This window comes from Pinus tabuliformis, chromosome 1_2 (genome assembly GCF_031772625.1).
Source record: "Pinus tabuliformis cultivar Carrire ecotype Pingquan chromosome 1_2, CPIR1, whole genome shotgun sequence".
Classification (NCBI taxonomy): domain Eukaryota; kingdom Viridiplantae; phylum Streptophyta; class Pinopsida; order Pinales; family Pinaceae; genus Pinus; species Pinus tabuliformis.
Window position 1 is genome coordinate 694279323 of NC_142298.1, and position 20046 is coordinate 694299368.

General features: G+C 41.3%; 1 pseudogene; it reads right to left on the reverse strand.

Moving 5' to 3' along the window:
• Positions 1-222: 222 nt before the first annotated feature.
• Positions 223-4960, reverse strand: LOC149207645 (replication factor C subunit 4 pseudogene; annotated as a pseudogene).
• Positions 4961-20046: the final 15086 nt, after the last annotated feature.

Here is a 20046-nt window from a genome sequence, read left to right on the forward strand (position 1 = left end):
TAGGTCACATTTCACCAATTCAAGGGAAGGGGAAGTCACAAAGTCATAGACTTTGGGAGGTCACGAGGTTTGTTAGCTCATAAGCATGTGACCCTCTGACTGGTCGTGTCAAGTAACTACACCTTGTGGAGGTTGCATGGTCGCATTTGACCAAAGATCGCACTTGCAATTGCTTCTTGAGGTTGTGACTCAGCAACTAGTAACAGAGGATTTCAAAGTACATCACAAGGAGCACATTGTATTGCTGGCTACATCAACCAACTGTAGGTATTCATCGTCTCTGTCAATAAGGCATTTATCAGCCTAGACTAATGTCTGGCTTATTTGAGCCTTTGTCTCATTAGAATTATCTATAGCTTGAACTACCATGTCGTACAATTGAGAAGATTTGGGATGATGGCTATTCCTCAACTAAGATGTCTAAAACTTCATTTTGCGCTAAATCAAATTGACCAGTTCCGCATTCTTAAAACAATGATCCATACAAGCGAGCATCACTTTGAAAATACATGTTAGCTCATCAAAGCTCACCTTTAGAAATATAACTCAACATTCTCAAGGCATTTGAATGAAGATAAACTCCTTCCTCTTTGAAAAAGGAAACAAAACCTTGTAACTTCGGAATATGTCTCCTTCGTACGATGCAAGGCGCTTTGAACATTTTCTTTCATGGAGCATGCCTCATATAAGATGATACATTTGAATGGTGGACAAATCTAACCACTGTTAGTATTTCCAAAAGCCATTTTCGTTGCTGCAAAATCTTTATCCTTGTGTGTACAACATTAATACCATGATCATTACTTGCGTTAATATCTAAGACTCTCGATTTGTATTCAAGCCTGAAAGATGTGATTGATTAGAAGAGCTTTAGTATTTTTTGGTGAGGAAATTCACAGCAAAAGAAGGTCACTAAGTTGTAGGAGAGATTAGGTGCTGTGGATGACTGCCTCTCTCAGTTGTGATCTTGTGACTGGTTGCATCATGAAACTGTGACTTATGGAGGGTCGTATCTTCTGGAGAAGATCAGGCTTCTGAACTGCGACTGGTGGAGGTTACAGGGTTTCCAAGTAGTGCAAGTCACATGGTTTGGGAGCTTCCTTAATTGTGATCTCTGGACTGGTTGCATCGAGGGACTGTGATTTGTGGAAGGTCTCTTTTGGAAGTGCGACATGGGAAGACCCCAATTGTTGCGATTTTATGGGATGATACTCAACATCATTGCAAATATTCAACTTTGATTACTACCAAGAGTATAATTCCCTTCAAATTATCATCCCAAACAATTCATAGACGTAATCATCCCTTTTAGTATGTATAAGAAACCAACACATGGTACAATACATTCCATAATCGAGTTTCCCATCAATGTATCTAGCAATAATAATTTTGTTAGCTAATGTGGGGTCAACTCCAAGCGTTTGAGCTACGTGTAGTCTTTAATGCATTGTCATGTACTCAAAACCAAATATATTTTTGAACGCCTTAAAACTATACATGACACTTCACCATATAATATGGTCCTAGTAACATGTGTAAATTAACAGGATCCGTTGGTGTAATGAGAGCATAGTCAATAGTATATAATGTGAATCCCATGAACTCCCTTTCGGTGGACATTTGAATTGGTCCTTGACAAATGTCATCCTTACAAAGAATCCTTTCGAGATAGCTCCACTGTATGCGATGCCTAACATCTTGGAGCTTTATAAAATGCCCCTTTGGATATCATGTTGCATTAAAAGAACAATTTCTTGATTTAAAATAAGTATTTGTGGTCTTGAACATGTTGGGTAGCAAAAGCCCTGCGTAACAGTCATGGGGCGTGAAAACCTGAAATTTTGGGTAAAGATAGGGTAAAGACTCCGCGGGATGCGCGGAGTGCGATTTGTAGTAAGTCAAGTCAATGGGTAGTTTGCCCTAAAATAATGTAAATAAATGTAAGTTGAGTCAGCCCACCCATGGATCGCGGTCTAGGGAAATGTATAAATAGAGCGAGGCTCTATGATTAGTTTGAGTTAGTTTTTGTTGATGGATAATTTGAATTGTAATCGGTTTATGAGCTAAGGAGTTTTGGAGTTTCTGTAAGTCCGAGTCGAGAGTAGTGGGTAGTGGATAGAGGCTCTGCAGCTATGTGTGTAGAGGTCTGGTAGAGTTTGCAACTGTGTGCATGGACCCCTGCAGCTGAGTGCGCAGGGCAGATCTGGATGTATTGGTGATAAAATGGAAATAAAGATAAGTTGCTTCTGAAATTCTGTGTTAAATTTGAATTATCGCGGATCTGGCTTCTTGTATGGTTAATATAACTATTTGATCTATGCACATCTATTTATGTTATGAATCTATGTGAATCTTAGTTTATTCAGAGTGCGCGAACTGGTTAAATCTGATAAATGTTTGCTTAAAGACCCTGTTAAGTAGATCTGATTTATAATACCTCATCAAGTAATTAATAATTAGTATTAGCCCTGTTTCGGATCTGCGTGGAAGCAGGGCAGCGTGAGGCTGCAAAATGGTGCACGAAGCCTCCAGACCACATCTAGACATCCCAAGGGTGTGGAAACATGGTTCCAGCACCCTCCCCTGCTACCTCGGGTGAGACCTTAGTCTGCGCTCTATGGGCTATTGCCGAAAGGGCCGATAGCTATAGGATTTGTTTGGCTAAATAACTCTTCTGAACCTAGGTCTGGCCCATATAAGCCAACAAATGGTTCCGTTCCATGAGTTCAGAGTTCAGTAAAACAGAAACCCACAGATATCGGAGGAAGATTGGTTAGACCACTATATATACACGGATATTCACCAGGTCTTCTTCACGACATTTCTGGTAGAGCTTTACGAGTGGATCGCGAGGTTAGCTGACAGCATGGGAAGGTGTAGATTAGATCAGCCTATTGTGTGGACTTCGGAACTGCTGCACAGGCTAGAAGCCATCGAAGATAAAATCGCGTGCGTAGCAGATCATTGGCTGGATCGGGTAATAGGAGGATTTATCACTAAGTTCGTGATAGATACAACTGTGAGCTATAGTCAAGAAAAAAGGCGATTTCTTCAAGGACCACGAGGTAAGTATATCAAATCATTGAATACTTGGATTAAGATATTGTTGTGTGAAAAACAGACTATGCGCATATATTGATGTCTGGAGTAATGCAAAGCAGAAGAGGCTATCGAGGAATGGGAGAAGTAGAGAATAGTCCTTTGATTTCTATCTCATGGGAGAGCGAGGAGGAGCTCACGAGGTTCTCACCAAGAAGTGTAGTATGTTTGATTAAGGAATGCTTCCCACTGATACCACCTCCATCCACACTGCCACCTGCTTCACCTACATCTAACCCATCCATGCCAACACCACCCTCATGCCCCCACCACCGCCAAAAATTGGGATGGTGAGCACAGTCAAGCTACCAATGTTTAAGGTTGAAGGAAATGAGGAACCAGGCCGGTTCTGGTTTGTGATAAGGTCTGCATGGGATGCTCAAGGCATAACATATGAAAACATCAAAAAGGCTACCCTAGTTAGTGCACTGTAGGACCATGCGTTGACGTGGTACATAAAATATTCAGCCGATCATCCGAACGAGGGAATAACAACAATCCAGAACGCATTAAACAAAGAATTTGGCCGACCAAAATTGAAAACACAATCGGTTATTGGGTTCAAGGAGATCCCAATTTTGCCTAGTGAAACTCTATGGGATCTGGACCAAAGGTTAAAAAGCACCATTCATGAGGCTAACATGACATTGATGGATGCACAACAATGCACGTGGTTTGTGGCATCATTGACACCACCCTTGAGGATGGCTCTGTCACAACAAAAGATCTCAACCCAAGCTGAGGCGCTAGAGACAACAATGAGGTTGCATGAAACCCCAATACCAAATCCAAGGTTGGGAGTTCAGCAAATCCATGCACAACTACAAAACTGAGTTTAGAAATGCAAATCTTGAAGCAAGAAAAGGTACCCCGACCGGAGGCGTGTGCGAAGCTAGGTTGTATTAAATGCAAAAGTCAAGGGCATGATAAGGACCACTGCCCCGTCTTCGCGAACTATCTGGTGAGAGGAGGCTCGATGCCATTAAAAGTGGAAGTACAAGTAGGACCAAGTGCCGCACTTGCGCTCTGGTGTGAAATTTGTCAAGAGGGTGGAAAACATGCAACAGATAACTGCCACCTATTACAAAAATACACCCAGACTCCACAGCAGTTGTATTGCAACTTTTGTCGATCAGTGGGTCACGATGAGCGAATGTGTTGAAGATATGATTTAATAATGGAAAGAACTTTGGCCTACCAAGTGCAGACTGAAGCATGAGGTTTCGAGTTAGCCATAGGGCCACACGGAGGATTTAAAGGATGTGGCCAAGGAAGAGGAATGGGGCCCAGGCGGGGCCGCAAACAGTTGATTTGTTATAACTGTGGAGGGCTAGGACAGTACGCGCATGACTGCACTAATCCGACTAGGATCTCTTGCCCATATTGCGAGCAGTTTGATCATGAAATGGTAGATTGTTTGACGTTGATTGCCCAGATGTGTTAGAGGGGCGTGTTACCACCTACACCAACTCAGAATGTTCAGATGATGCGATTGGAACCACGCGAAGCGAACCCCATCATAAACATGGTCTTAATAAGTGGCGCCACCACAAGAGGTGATGCATAGAAAGAGCTTGTAGAAGACAGAAACGAGCCCGGCGCCCCTACAAAAGAACTGGACTCTAAGCAGGAACAAGGGAAGAGGACGTCTGAGGAAGCTCCGAAGAGCTTCATGGAAGTTTCTCCTCCAGGTTGGAGGGATCAAAGTGAGCCAGGAATGGATCCCTCCATGATAACTACCTTTCTAGAAACCTGCATGAAGTTGTTGCATGATAGTAAAGCCGTTAAAGGACTACATGAGCTGATCACTAGGTGCACCGGATTGGGCGAGCCGTGCATAGTCCAGAAAATAGGAAGACATGCTCTACGCACGGGACGAGAAATGCAACTAATAGCGCAAATAGGTGAATACGAGATGGATCAGGTCATTCTGGACTTAGGCTCGGATGCGAACATGTTGCCTAAACAAACGTGGGAATGCATGGACAAGCCCGTGCTGCAATGGTCCCCAATTCAACTAAGAATGGCCAACCAACAAAAGATCTTACCGATGGGTCGACGACAAGGGGTGACCGTGGACCTTGAAAGCGTAAGTAAGCAGACCGACTTTGAGGTAATAGAAATTGTTGATGACAGTAATCCTTACCCTGCATTGCTCGGAATCGATTGGGCTGCAGAAATGAATGGGATCATCAATTTAAAGAGACAGAAAATGACGCTCGAAAAGAAGGCACTGCGGGTAATAGTCCTATTGGACCCAGGTGAAGGAGAGCGCTACACCGAACTGATTCGCAACGAGGAGAGCGATGACGAATTGGACTGCATCTATCAAATAACAGTGTAAGAGCAGGATCGGGGGTATCCCACAGACAATGGAAGAATGTCATGGGACTGCAATAGCACCTACACAACAGATTCAGATGAGGAGACTGAGCGATGGCAGAACCGATTGCAGGAAGTCACAACACTTAACTGTCATATGATGACTCGATCATTGTGATGCATGACCATAGAAGAAAGACAATGGTCAATAGAGAATGACGCAATGAATAAGTAACAACTCATTAGCTTTGGCACCTTAATCGTAACATAGGAATAGCCTGGTGCGACAGAAGATGCACCGCACACACCTAGATGGAGGGTGTAGAAGCTAAGGTGTAGAAGGCAGATCCAAGTATGGATTGGAGGACATGCGCGGTAGCCACGATGGTACAAGCCAGTCACCCATCAATAATGATGAGTATGAGTGCACATCATGCGACCATCAACCCCACCAGATCGGAGCGGAACGAGGGCTTGCGGGGTCGGGCAAGGAGTTCTCTTCGCGACTGGACAAATCAGTACCTCTACAGTCCATCTTGCCTCTGAAAACATTTGCGAAAGGATTCAGCAGCTCTAGGTAGCTGTTTGGTGTTGCCAAATACAGCTGCATAAGTTAGAAGAAATAGGGGCCCGACTTCGCGAACAAAGTGCGCGACTGGATGCAGAAATTGATAAGCTACAGTTTGAAGTAACCCACACGGGCTACGCAAAGGAACTAGTGAAGGGATCAGACAGGGCTGGCTCTCCTACACTGCTATGCCAAGCCGCGACCCCGCTAGCTTGGTTGCGATTACACACTAGAGTACAAGGACGCGCGGACCTCAACCCGCTATCAAAATCAAGGGAACGCAAAGGGTGCCCGTAACCTGGGCTAGTCGGGAAACGGAAGATCCACACAATGGGTGCGCCCACCTGACTATCCATAGGAGGCCTAGTCCTAGTGGCCCAAGTAGTTGAAAGAGGGCGCAAGACTATAAAACAAGCTGCTGAAAAGCTATGCGACATGGCCGAAGCGCGCAAGCTCGATCACATGCAGGACACGCACCTGTCTACCTGGGGCTCCACGGTCACGGGGAAAGAATGGAAAGTGACCGTTGCAGGTACTATTCATGATATGATGACCCAATTAAGACACATTGGAGTGGGCGGCGAGCAATTAAGGTGTAGGAGTAACTGCCAAAATCGCATTTATGAGCCATAACAAGGGCGAATGACTAATTTTAAATTTGAAGTCATATATAATCATGGCAAGGGTCACACAACCCCGTTTTACCTTTCCACCCAGAAGATGCGCTGGGTCCAAGCCAAGCACAAGAGAATGATAAGCAACTAGAAGAAATTCCTTAGTTTTAGGAATTGCCAAAACATTATCGGGAAGCAATCCTCAAGGCGATAAGGGATACTGCACGAATCCAGAGCATCAAGATCTTCTGGATACTAATGGATGTGAATGTGTGACAATGGATCAATGAGCAACCCTGCCTGTCCAACGAAATCTATGAAAGCGTGAAGCATATTGCCGAGTTTAAAGTAGACATGCACTGTGTCTACATCAGGGCGTGCAAGGACCCTGACCACACATGGACCTCACTCCCTTTTATTGCCATTGATGAAGCTATTAACGCAGTGTTGGATACCTAGCCACCGGCATGGCGCAGAGCCGAGGTAGTAGGACGCAATGAGAATGCTATCCGGAAGCAAAAGGACGAAGCTAAGCACGCCGCACAACAAAATTGGAATGAACAGTATGCTGCGGGGGTGCGGGTAGACTGAGAGGTAGCGTAGATGACAACAAGAAAGACACCACTGGGAGGGGCTGCATCGACAGAGGAAAACACCAGTCAGACGACACCCACTAAGACGGTTGCGGAAGAACCAACCTCAACCCCCAGGGGTGCGCCCTTGAAACGAGCAGTGCCAACCGAATGGCCGAAGCTACAAAATAAGGCCAAGGTGTCTAAAATGGACAGCAAAGTGACCACCTTAACTGAGGGCGACCTAAATGACATAGAAAACATCGTTCGGGACGCCACTCAGGATGTAGTCAACGAGGCCATGTCAGAGCAGCAGATTGTGTTGGGGGAACTCCGTACACAGCTACAGGAACTTGGGATAAGGATTGCGCCAATGGGCACCAGCGCTACTCAGGGGGTTTCCGGTATAACAGCCACTGAACCATTGCTGAAGGCCCAAATGGCTCATTCCATCGCGATTCTAGCAGGAGCATTGATCACCACAAATGCGGAGGACCGAGTTGTGCTAGGACGGCTTACAGGGCTAGGACTAAACGTGGCTGCCCTACCGTGAGAAAGTTTGCAACAACTCCAAGATAGCGCTACAATGGAGCTCTGTGCCAAAGAAGGCCATGCCGAATAGGTACCCCAAGAATAGAAAATTAATATAGAACAACTGCACCTCCAATGGGATGAAGTAGTCACACAGAAGCAACAGGTGGAGCAGTTAGTAGCAAAAGCCTGTTCGAGTGCCCCTGAGCTAGAGATTGGGGCTAAGCTGCCTATTGAGACACGGATATGCAAATTCGCTACTAGGTTCTGTCAAGCAAAGTAGGAGGCCATGCAGATGCAGTTGGAGCTCAGTTTGTAGATCGAGGATTTAAAACTATAGGTTCCACCATCGACACCCCCAAAGGTCACCGAGCAGCGCAGAAACATCATTACCTTTGGGCACAAGATGCTCACACATTCGATGAAGGAATGTACCAACTTGTTAACCTAGTTGATTGTTACGCTCACCTCCATCCAGGAGGATCCAACACTTCAATGACTAGAAACCGAGGCCAGGGAGGTCTAGCAGGCCTACGATGCGGTCAAAGGAACCATGTAGACCATGGCTATTATGCAACACTTGGCAAAAATAAGGGAGGCCCAGGACCTGAAAATCCAAACCGACGCCAGCAAATAGAAGGAAGTGATGATTAATGCTCATCTCCATCCATGGCTGGATGAGGAATTTGCAGTCTCGACCACCATCGAGCGCAAGGTAGCACACATGTAGACAGAATATGCCACCATGGAGCCAGTAGGGATAGAGACTAATGTGTCGGTGACACGCGTGGAACAGATACAAAGAATGACGAAAGAGGTTGCTTCCAGTATGAGCGAAGCACAGAGGCTGCTAACTGACCTCCGCGCAAAGATGGCCACACCAGCTGAGTGACTCGGGATGAGTCACGATGATTGTGTTGGGGGACTATTGGGTAGTAGAAGCCCCATGTAACGGTCATGGGGAGTGAAAGCCTGAAATTTTGGGTAAGATAGGGTAAAGACTCCCCGGGATGCGGGGAGCGTGATTTGTAATAAGTCAAGCCAATGGGTAGTCCGCCCTAAAATAATGTAAATAAATGTAAATTGAGTCGGCCCGCCCATGGATCGCGGTCCAGGGAAATGTATAAATAGAGCGAGGCTCGATGATTAGTTTGAGTTAGTTTTTGTTGATGGATAATCTGAATTGTAATGGGTTTATGAGCTAAGGAGTTTTGGAGCATCTGTAAGTCCAAATCGAGGGTAGTGGGTAGTGGATAGAGGCTCTGTAGCTGTGTGCATAGAGGCCTGGTAGAGTCTGTAGCTGTGTGCGCGGACCCCCGCAGCTGAGTGCGTAGGGCAAATCTGGATGTATTGGTGATAAAGTGGAAATAAAGATAAGTTACTTCTGAAATTCTGTGTTAAATATGAATTATCATGGATCTAGCTTTTTGTATGGTTAATATAACTGTTTGATCTATGTACATCTGCTTATGTTATGAATCTATGTGAATCTGAGTTTATTCAGAGTGCGCGAACTGGTTAAATGTGATAAATGTTTGCTTAAATACCCTGCTAAGTAGATCTGATTTATAATACCTGATCAAGTAATTAATAATTAGTATTAGCCTTGTTTTGGATCTGCATGGAAGTAGGGCAGCGCGAGCCTATAGAATGGTGTGCGAAGCCTCCAGACCACATCTAGACATCCCAAGGGTGTAGAAACCTTGTTCTAGCACCCTCCCCTACTACCTCGGGTGAGACATCAATCCGCGCTCCGCGGGCTGTTGCCGAAAGGGCCGGTAGCTGCGGGATTTGTTTGGCTAAATAACTCTTCTAAACCTAGGTCAGGCCCATATAAGCCAACATAACGCCTTTTATAATGAGCTACCATCGATATCCATTGTCAAAAGGATATTCTTTTATGATTGCATCATAGTATTTCTAAAGTTTTCAATTTCTTCATTAACTTATGCATACATTCATTTCCTTGGCCACTTTGTATGTTGTGTTTACAATACTCCCAAACCCTCCATTCTTCCAACGTTGGATTGATGTCAATGTCAAAGTTTTATTTAATTCCAGTGTTGCCTAATTCAATGTGCATCCAAACCATATTTACTCAATTTCTTGAAAAGAAGGTGAAACAACAAGTTAGTTTACCAAAGTGATACTCTTAATGTGAGGTCATGGGAGCAAAAAAATAATAGTAAGTAAATAATAATAATTTACTCAAGGAGAATGAACCACAATAATCCAAATTTAAATGTTATAAATTGCAGGGGTTGAGCATATCACGTTTCAATTTGGAAACCAATTTCAAATTTAGGAATTTCCAGGAGGCACTAATTGTAAGTGACTTTAATATTATGTGCTGCCTATGGTAATGATGTACTTATAGAGTAAGTGTCTGGAAGTACTTGTTAACATGCATCCTCAGTTCTTCAATCACATGAGGCTAGTGTTAGAAGGATGCAAGGGAAAGTTATAACTCTCACAAACCATAATGCACATGTTGAGATGGGGAACCAATCATGAATCTAGGGTAATATGATACACAATGATTCTCACCAAGATGCTTGGACAATGAAAGTGAGAATGCAACCTCTCTTTTGACAATTTAGGGTTTCTCTAAAACCCTAATATGGACAACATAATGAAATCTCACTTGAATTCATGTATGTCCACACACAGTGCCTCCATTAATTGACAATGTACACTATAGGAGGATAGCTTTCGAAGTCATGGGGCTCTCAATGCTCCTTCAAGAAACACACCCCAAACCCTAATGCAATCATAGGTTTCATAATTAAGTAAATCATGGTGTGGGGATGTGGTGTGTAAAGTGTGAGCGGGTGCATCAATGGAGTTTTATAGGAAATATCACTGGGAGAGAAACTGATTGAAGGCCTTATCAGAACCCTAGTAGACTGGGGCAAGCAGTGGGGTACCCATAATTTTGGATATGCCCAAACATTATGGGTGGTGTTGTAGCGGCTACAAAAATTGGTGAACCACTGGTAGAATCCAGTATCTCTGTCAACATCCCTATAATAGTTTGAGTTTGGATAATGATGCAAGGGAATATTGAACAGTCGATATGGGTACCTCTTGCGTTGCCTTGGCCTTTGCTGATATACCTTCCCTTTGTGTCTCAATTAGGTTTTTGCTAGTTAGTAAACACCCAATTATAATTTCCCACATGCCAGTATTCGATGATGATGCAAAGAACGAGGCAGAGGAATTATTGTATTCAGAATTTTTAAAATAATTTTTTGGTGTTGCTCTGCTGCCAGTAGGCTTGGACAGTACCGCCGATGGAGTCACTTCAATAAATATCATACGTTTCTCTGCTTCTAGCGAACCTGGTTAGTACCATGTAGATTTGTTGTATTACCTCTCTACGCGGGAATCCTTTCTCGATCCTTTTCCCTTTATTTAATTTCATTTTCTTTCATGTGTGCATTTGCACTTATTATAGGGCGTTCATTGTGCCAAGGTGGATGAGGGATCCTGAATTGTTTTACGAGCAAGAGAGGTTGTTTCTTTTTTACAAAAACTAAAATATATTTTGAATTAGGTTTTCCCTCATGCCAAGATTCTGCATCTCATCTCCATTTAACAAGTGAATAATGAAAACAAGTCATTGAAACATTCAAGACCACATTGAGCACAAGGTTTAGGTTTTTAGTATAGGTCCTTCAAATTGATTAGGGTTCCCCACAATCAATCTGTTCTTATTTTCCTTGTTAATAAGTTAGACTGGTAGGAGATATATCCAGGATATAACTTTGATCACTGGTTTTAGGAGAAGCTACCTATTGGAGTAACCATTACAATTGCACACAATTATTAGGGCTAGGGTTTTAGGGCAAGGTGACTAGGGAAGCTCTTCCAGGTTTTCAAAATGGGAGAGGAGGCCAAGAAATCTTCCTTTAGGTTTGAGTTTGTGCAAACGGGTGTGAGATAAATAATTGTAGTATCAAAGGATCGAAGGATCCAGGTTCAAGAAGGCTCACACAGTTGTATGCAACATAAGGGTCAATGAGTGGTTAGGTCAACCACCAGTGTGTGATATGCTCAAAGACAAATGCATTATGTAGTAAAGTAGATATGAATTAGTGCAAAGCATGGAATAAATCATCCAACTGCAATTAAAAGACCAATTCAATTCATATGCAAAGCTTTCATGAATATCATGCACAATGCAAGGATATGAGTGCAAGATTAAATTCCTAATGGCATACAAAAAATAATCACCTATGAAAAAGAAAACACAACAAGGTGTATCTAAACCATAAATCAAACCCTAATTAGAAAATTAATAAGAAAACCCTAAAACCTAACTAGTCTAAACCCTAAACCCTAATTTAGCCAGAGAGGAGTTTGGGTCATGTGAAATCAAACTTCCAATGTAGCCACCATAACAGTTCCTGGCCTACAAAATCAAATATGAAAACTATTAGAATTTGTAAAAAGAATTGTGCAAAAGTCAAAATGCTCATCTATTAAAAATGCACAACAATAATAAAACCATTTATACTTACAGGAAAATGTGCCAAAAAATACCGTTCAAGGAAAATTGTAACCCAATCCTAGTAAACAGAATCACAAACATGAAATTTATAGTCATCCATCCATGACATATGTCCATTCATGCTTAACCCTTAATCCAACATAAGTCAGGCAATATGTTGACTTTTAGCAAAGGAAACTGCCAAATAAGATCCTTCAATCCAATCAGAAACCTTATCATGATATGGAGGATGATCAACTTGATGAATCTAAAAGGAGGGGTTTTCACTCGGTGTAATTGAGAAACCTGAGGATTCAAGCATAGAAACCCTAATTTCAAAAACCCTAGTTTGAAGTTGCCCATGGATTTTTTCGAGGTTGTGAGGACCTGGCATAACCATCAACAAAAATAGAAGTGCCTAATCGTCTTGACAAATATTGGAACCTTCAAATGGAAAGCCATTAAATATTGGTAGTTTCACAAGATTGGCAGGTGAATTCATATGGTTATCATTAGCTGTGATAGGACAACTATCAGTGAAAAAATTGTTGATTGAATAATATGTCTGAATATGGATAGATTGACAATTCAACACATCAAATTATTTAGATTCCAAAGAATGAATTCAATCAATCAAAAGAGTCTTAGGCAGAGTAGAGGTTAGGTGATTAGCACCTTCCCAACTAGGGGATTGTAAGACATCATTTGACTGTATATGTTCACAAACTATACTGGTTGGGAAACAATAAAAATATTGGAGACAATGGGCGGAGTACTCCTTTCAGTAAACAAATTAGGGTAAAGAGGTTGATGTGTATCAGCTGATAAGGGGTGGAAAGTTGTATTCAAAGAAACCTCACTCGAATCAAAGGCTTTCCAATATGTGCTTGCATCCATAAAAATGGTGTCAAGAGGATCATGGTGTGTGGAAACCCTAATTTGTCTAGGTTCAAGGGCCTCATCAGGAATGTGAGAACTTGACATAACCATCAACGAAAGTTGAAGTGCCTCAACTTCCTGATGAGACCCCAAACATTCAAAAGGTAAATCATCAAATTATTGGCTTCATAGGATCAACAAATGGGTATGAATGATAATCACCGGAGGTGTGAGCGAATATGTTTTTGTTATAATGAAAATCATTGAAGCCACTAGTTTGATTAGGTTTGGTATCTGGCACATAAAGCTCCCCTAAGATTGAGAGTGAAGAGGAATTAATCAAAGAACCATCTTGAATTGGCCGAGGTGTAAGGCCTTCTTCTTCACCTGTTAAAGACTGTGGACGAAAGGTATCATGAACATGTGACTCATCATTCTCATAATGCAATTGTGAAACATCACCCTCATGTTCATCACTACAACCAACACCAGTAGGATAAAGTTCTGAATTATTTGTAGAAACCGCCAGTGTAGTAGATCGATGAACTAAATCAGGGTACAATGGATGTAAAGGGTCAGATGAATAGGCACCAATCATACCATGACTCACATCTTGCACATTAGTGTCAACTAGAGGGAGAAATGGATTTGCATGCATGTCATGGTCCTTGGATTTGATAGGAAAAACAACTTTATGTGAGATAAGACCCAAGCCATTTCCGATAGGTGAATTAAATCCAAGAATATACCTAGGCATACATTTGATCAGCTCAAACTGGTTTTCATCAACAGTGAGAGATGGTGTGTCAATATAACTTTCAGATTCAAAGTCAAAATGATGTACGAGAGCTTCAAAGTCAAGACAATTTGATTCATCTCCCAGAAATAAATTTTCATCATCTAAACCATTTACGACCAAAATCTTATTATGTAACAAATCAGGGGGAGGATGAGAAAACCCACAAGTAGTAATTTCCTCCTCAAAGGCTTGAGGTTGCTCCAGATTCAGAAAGATAGGAAAAAAATGATTAGATATAAAACTTGGACAACCTCTAACCTACATATTATCATGATACTCACAAGAATTGGGACTTGTGTCAGATGGAAGGTGCTGCAGAGAAACAAAAAGAAACCATTCAAAAATTTCACTCAAATACACCCAGTCAACATCTCTTTTAGGAAATTCAAAACAAAGATCGACAAATCTAATAGTAAAATCCTCTAAAGATTCTTCAAGTTTCACTCTAAGATCATTTATCCTACTAAATACATCATGAAAATTGTACCTGTGAAATTATTTTTGGAGCTTACTGATGAGTCGTGTGAATGAATGGATGGAAGCAGTTAGCAATGTATGGTGTGAATGAATGGATGGAAGCAATTGGCAATGTATGGCACCATTTCTTGACGCAACCTTCAAGGGTGAGGGAGAAGAAAAAACAAGAAAACTCTTCATTTTCAATCTCGTAAGATTCATAAAACTTAAGGAAACCAAAAATGTGCTTAATCATGGATGTTCCATCCTCACCATCAAACTTTAACTTAGACAATTCATAGAGATTCTCATTGGGGATTGAACATTGAAAAATGGACAAATCTGATAAACACCCCGGCAACAAGATTCAGGATGGATCTATTTACATATATGAGACTAAACTACAAGCTCCAAGGGCTCATCTTGAAATTTGGCCCTCCTTCTAGCACCAATTTGTTGATGGGCTGAAATGTACTGCCAACAACTAAGGCCATCTCCCCGGTGTGAAGTCCCAATTAGACCTAACACCCTTTGGGATAGGAGCCCCATATGGTATGTCGGCCTGGCTTCCACCATAAATGCTTCTACTCTTAGTTGTAAAATGATAAGGTGTCGGAGTGGGGACAAGGGTGAAATTCCTAGACAGTGAAACAAGAATCGGCCTAATATTGAAAAACTACAAAAAAAGATGTAAATAATTCTTAGCAATAATAAAAAGAGGTATGCCATGAGAGGGATCAGTGAAATGAAACCCAATTAGACATACAGTAAAAAGGAACATGCTAGAAGTTAAATGCAAAATAGTTTGCAACAGATCACTAACATGGCAAGGAACAAGTAAACACAGATTCGAAAGAAAAACATACATGCAATCACTATGAAGTAGTCCATAACATATTGCATATATGATGACACACATACAAATATAGCGAAGTATCAAAGAGACAACACAACCACCATGAGTAAGCATGGGAATCAATGTCGAATAAAGAGAACATCTTGTTAATGCTATTGCAACTTCAAGTACATAACTAGCAATTGGTAAAAACCAAACAATGGAACATGGGCTACTAAATTCATTTCGTAATGCAAAACCCTAGCCTCACTACAAATCCACTCTATTGGATACCAATAGCTAAGTGACTCTATATCTTGAGCATAAATCGACTCTCTAAACCTTGCCTCAAATCAAGTTCTAAATTCCCTCCTTGTTAATGAGGCATGAGGGCATATTTATGGAGATGAGGTGACTGTTCACCTACCATGACCCTTGGCCTCCCCTCATGACTCTTGAATTTCATCACTGATCTTTCATGCTTAGTGTTTAGTACATTCTGAATTGATAGCAACATAATGTTGTCATCATGATGAGAATATTTGTACATTTATAGAAGAGAGAATGTGAGGAGAAAGTAGAAATTTCGAGAAACCCTAGGGTTGGTCATTGTTGCCAACATTGTCATGGAACCATGAAGACCTACATGAATGGTTGAAATTCCTCCCATCGTTCCCCACTTGCATCTAGTCATCTTATGTCATTGTGTCCCTAACATTGCCACCAGGTTTTATGAGCCTTAATGGTTCCATTTTTGAACTCATTGCAACCTTGATTGTGTATGCTATAGGGATTAATGCATAGGTGCTTGTGGTGGAAATACCCTCAAGGATCTTCTCACAATCCTTCACAGATAGATCATATTAGCTGCAGCTGGCATAAAGATACATGCACATATCCATATGAATGAAATGATAGTCAAAGCAGGAAGGAAGAGCTTTGCCTCAGATCTTGGTGCAGTGTTGCTGGAGAACCCAAAGTAGTGGAGCAGAAGACCCCTCAGCTAGCTCCTAGAACAATACCTACACATAGACAAGATGAGAAGTAATATCACACCATATAACTTTGATAATCAAAACAAGAATACATAAGGATATCTAACTACACATATCTAAGCTACTCATAATCAATGGTATTGCATAAACATGTAAATAAATGACAATATAAACACCATGGAGTAGACAAAACAACTACAGGTCTATATTAATGATAGGAAAGAGTCATTACAACCATCAATTGCATCCAACTTCCCTTACTCCTCTAGCTCCCCTCTCTCTCTCTTCTTAACGTCTTGGTGAACCAATGTCTAATACAAAGCTTCGACAGTCAATAGGCAATCCTTTCAATACTTTCGACCCCTTTCACAATGCCCCAAGCCTCAAATATATAGCACGAGAGGCTAAACCTTTCCAACTCTTTCATAAGTTCCTTTTGGAAAAATTTGGGATGTTTCCATGCTTTATTTCTCTTTCCCTATTTGTTAGACTTCGTTAGTAATATCCTCAAATAGGTCGAATCTGGATGTTTCCTGCTTTTTGAGCTGACATATGAGTAAATAGTGGAATATTGTTTGGTCAACCCACTCCTTTGACCTCTAGAAACTCACCAAAGCTGACTAATTCTGACCCTATGGAAACAAAGAGAGTTACCCTAGGGATTAATGCACATGGTTCATGGCTAGGGAGCATTATAAATCTCCTTGCTAGTTCCTTGAGAGCTTTAGCTTGGCAAACAAGACTGTGAACTTGGTCAATATTTCAATCAAACTTCCTTTCTCCTCTAAGCTGATGAGGAAGTCATTTTATTGTATAACAGATGCCCCCTAAAGTGTGAGATCAGAGATGAAGATGATGGTCGAAATACTTTATAACTGCCATGTTTGGAAAAAAGAGAGAGAGGATTGGAGCTTTGGGACCACAAGAAACCTGGTACAACCACATATATATATAAAATATAAAATCATGTCCTAAGTCGAGCATTCCCATGCTTAGTAGCTATGTTAGAGTGATTTCTCAAAAAAGAGATATGATGACTATGGCCATCGATAAGCACAATGTGGAACTTGTGTCATAATAGGATCATCCTGATGAACTGTCTCCAAAAAATAATATATGCAACTTGCAAGAGGAAACACAGTTGAATTATGTAAGCCTCTACCCAAGGTCTTGATCACTGCTTCATCTTAACGACATATTTCTACACATGTTAATAAATGTGTTGAGGTCGAACATGTACTAAATCATATAATTACCAATCAATAATGAAAATTGTTAACAGATGTGAGGAGGGCCATCGATAATGATGATGGTCTCCAAGATGCGCAGTACAATCTAGCGAGTGTGAATAATGTTTTTGTCATCAAACACTCATAGAATCATTCAACCATGAGCCAATAATGAAAATCCCTGATCAAACACAAGGTAACCTGCCACTAATGTCTGCAAGTTCCAAGGCACTGATATGTTTCTGAATCTGCTTCCTAGATAGAGTGTTGAAGTCGATAGGAAGAGACCTGTTGAAAGGTAGGCAATAATGTGTCCTACATTAGTCGACATGAAATGGGACAAGAATGATTTCTTTCTGAAGATACATTTTGAGAAATAGGTCAAATCAATAGAGGCCATGATGTAAGTATATGATTGACAGTTGATATAGGAAACAAAGGATAAACGGATCCCTTGAACAATAGAAGGCATGACACAAAGTTTTAACCCAGCATCTCTAAACTCATTAACACTAAAGAGTGTTCTGATATAGGGATGCAGGAACGTCGGAGTATATAGGCTAAACTCATAGTATGGTAAGGTTATTTTGAGAGGTCGACAAAGGAGGTTTTTCTAAGGGAGTGCCATGTTTAAGCGAACGAATTCTGCCAAAAAATTCTTTCCAGAATACTAACATAAAGCAATTGTGTTCTCAAATTTTACCCATCTGATGAAATTTAACGAGTACATACGGGTAAACTTGGTGGTCTTTTCATATTTAGAGATTCTGAAAAGATCATAAAGAGCAACTCTAGGGGAGTCCCTTTGTCATAGTTGTTAACCGAGTGCGACAAAGATAATAGTATACCCGACATAGTTCTTTTTCTGTAAGTTAGTCTACTAAGTCTGGATAAAGTGATAAACCTATTCTCAATAGATGTTCTCCTCCTTTTGTTACGAGTACATGAGGATGGAGTAAACTTGATATTCTTCATGAAATTTTAATGAGTCACATGAAGACAAACTCAATAGATCTTCATCAAATTTTAGCGAGTCAAATGAAGAAAACTTGAGGTATATTTTTTAGTTTAATGAATAAGGAAAAAGAGAAAAAAGAACTTCTCATGCCTTCTTCGTAGATTTAACGAGCCCAAAGAAGGGAAAAACTTGGGGATTTTTCAATTTAAGAGAAAGAAAGAGTCCCAAAAAAGAAAGCGCTCATATCATTGTCGTAGGATTTTTATGAGCTCGATGAAGAAAAAATCAGGGATTTTTCAATTCAAGAGCAAGAAAAGATCCCATGAAAGAACTTGCTCATAGTGAGTCAAACATGGTCGTTTCTGCAATTCAACATTGAAACCCCTTCATCAAAGCATGAGTAGATTATGCTGACAATATATCAAAATGGCGTATGATAAACAACATAGGAAATGAAAAACTTCAATTTCAATGACTAATTAAGGTGATTCATACCTCCAAAGTGATTATAAGGTTTTAGAGCCTTCATTTTCAACATTTTCATCATTTGAGTGCTGTGAGAATGTTCTGGAGTGAAAGAGGAGAAGATCTTCCCTAAGCGATTGTGAGCAATCCAGGTGACCATTCGACGTGACGTTTTTTCCAGGTAGATGGTTAAACCTCTATCTTTCATTATTTAACCTTTTTCAACTACATTAGGGGTGAAATTTTTAAGTTTGGGGAAGCCCTAGTCCCTGCTATGCGCCCAATGCTCCCCTCTAAGTCTGGAGGAGCGTTAAACGCCCTTCACAACCTGCATGGGTGCATTAGTACACCCTGTGGGCCCTAAGGGGGGGTGTTAGGCAGCATTGGCACATTTTCAAACCTCAACATATGATTCCCTTGTGATTTCTCCATCATTTTGACTAATTTTTGGGTGGTTTTGTGCAGTTTTGGAGCCATCATCATGAGTCTATGGAGAGAAAGAACTCATGACAGTGAGGAACTATAGATGCTAAATGATTCAACATGCATGCTTTCCTCGCAAAGATGTGGCTTGATGAAGTATGCAAGGCTTGACCTGATGAAGGGTCAGGAAGAAATTCTGAGTTGGAGAATCCAATGGTGGGATGAACACCAAGAGGTGTTCTAGATTGGGGATCACAAGCTCTCAATTGATAGAAAATGATATATACTTTCTGACAGGTTTTTCGTGCAGAGGTGCATGAGAAAACTTGACTTGGGGTAGGATAGATCCATGGTCCACCCTAGAGTTGGTCCAAACTCACCTTAGACTTGGCGGTGGATTAATGAACAACAAGGTCCCCATTAAGCGGATCAGGACAAGGCCTATGAAGGCCATTTGGTGGATGATCGTATGCTTGGTGGGGTCCAAGAGTCCTCATGTAGTAATGAAGGTTCAACTATTACTTGCTATTGATTTCTTACAGCCTCAGATGTTCAACTGGTGTGAGGCAGTCCTTTGTCAGCTGAAGGTAGAATTGATAGCCTATAATACTCATACCCAAATGACATTTGGGTATGGTACTCTCACTGTGTGTCTTTCTTGAGAGAGTGCCCATGATGAGGCCATGGATGAACGTGGGTTAGGTTGATCCCAAGGAGCCAAGCCAAGGGCGATGGGCTTCATTGGATCCTCGTACTAGAGGGGGACCAATACGACATTTCCTCGAAGAGGACTTCTTCGAGTGGCTTAG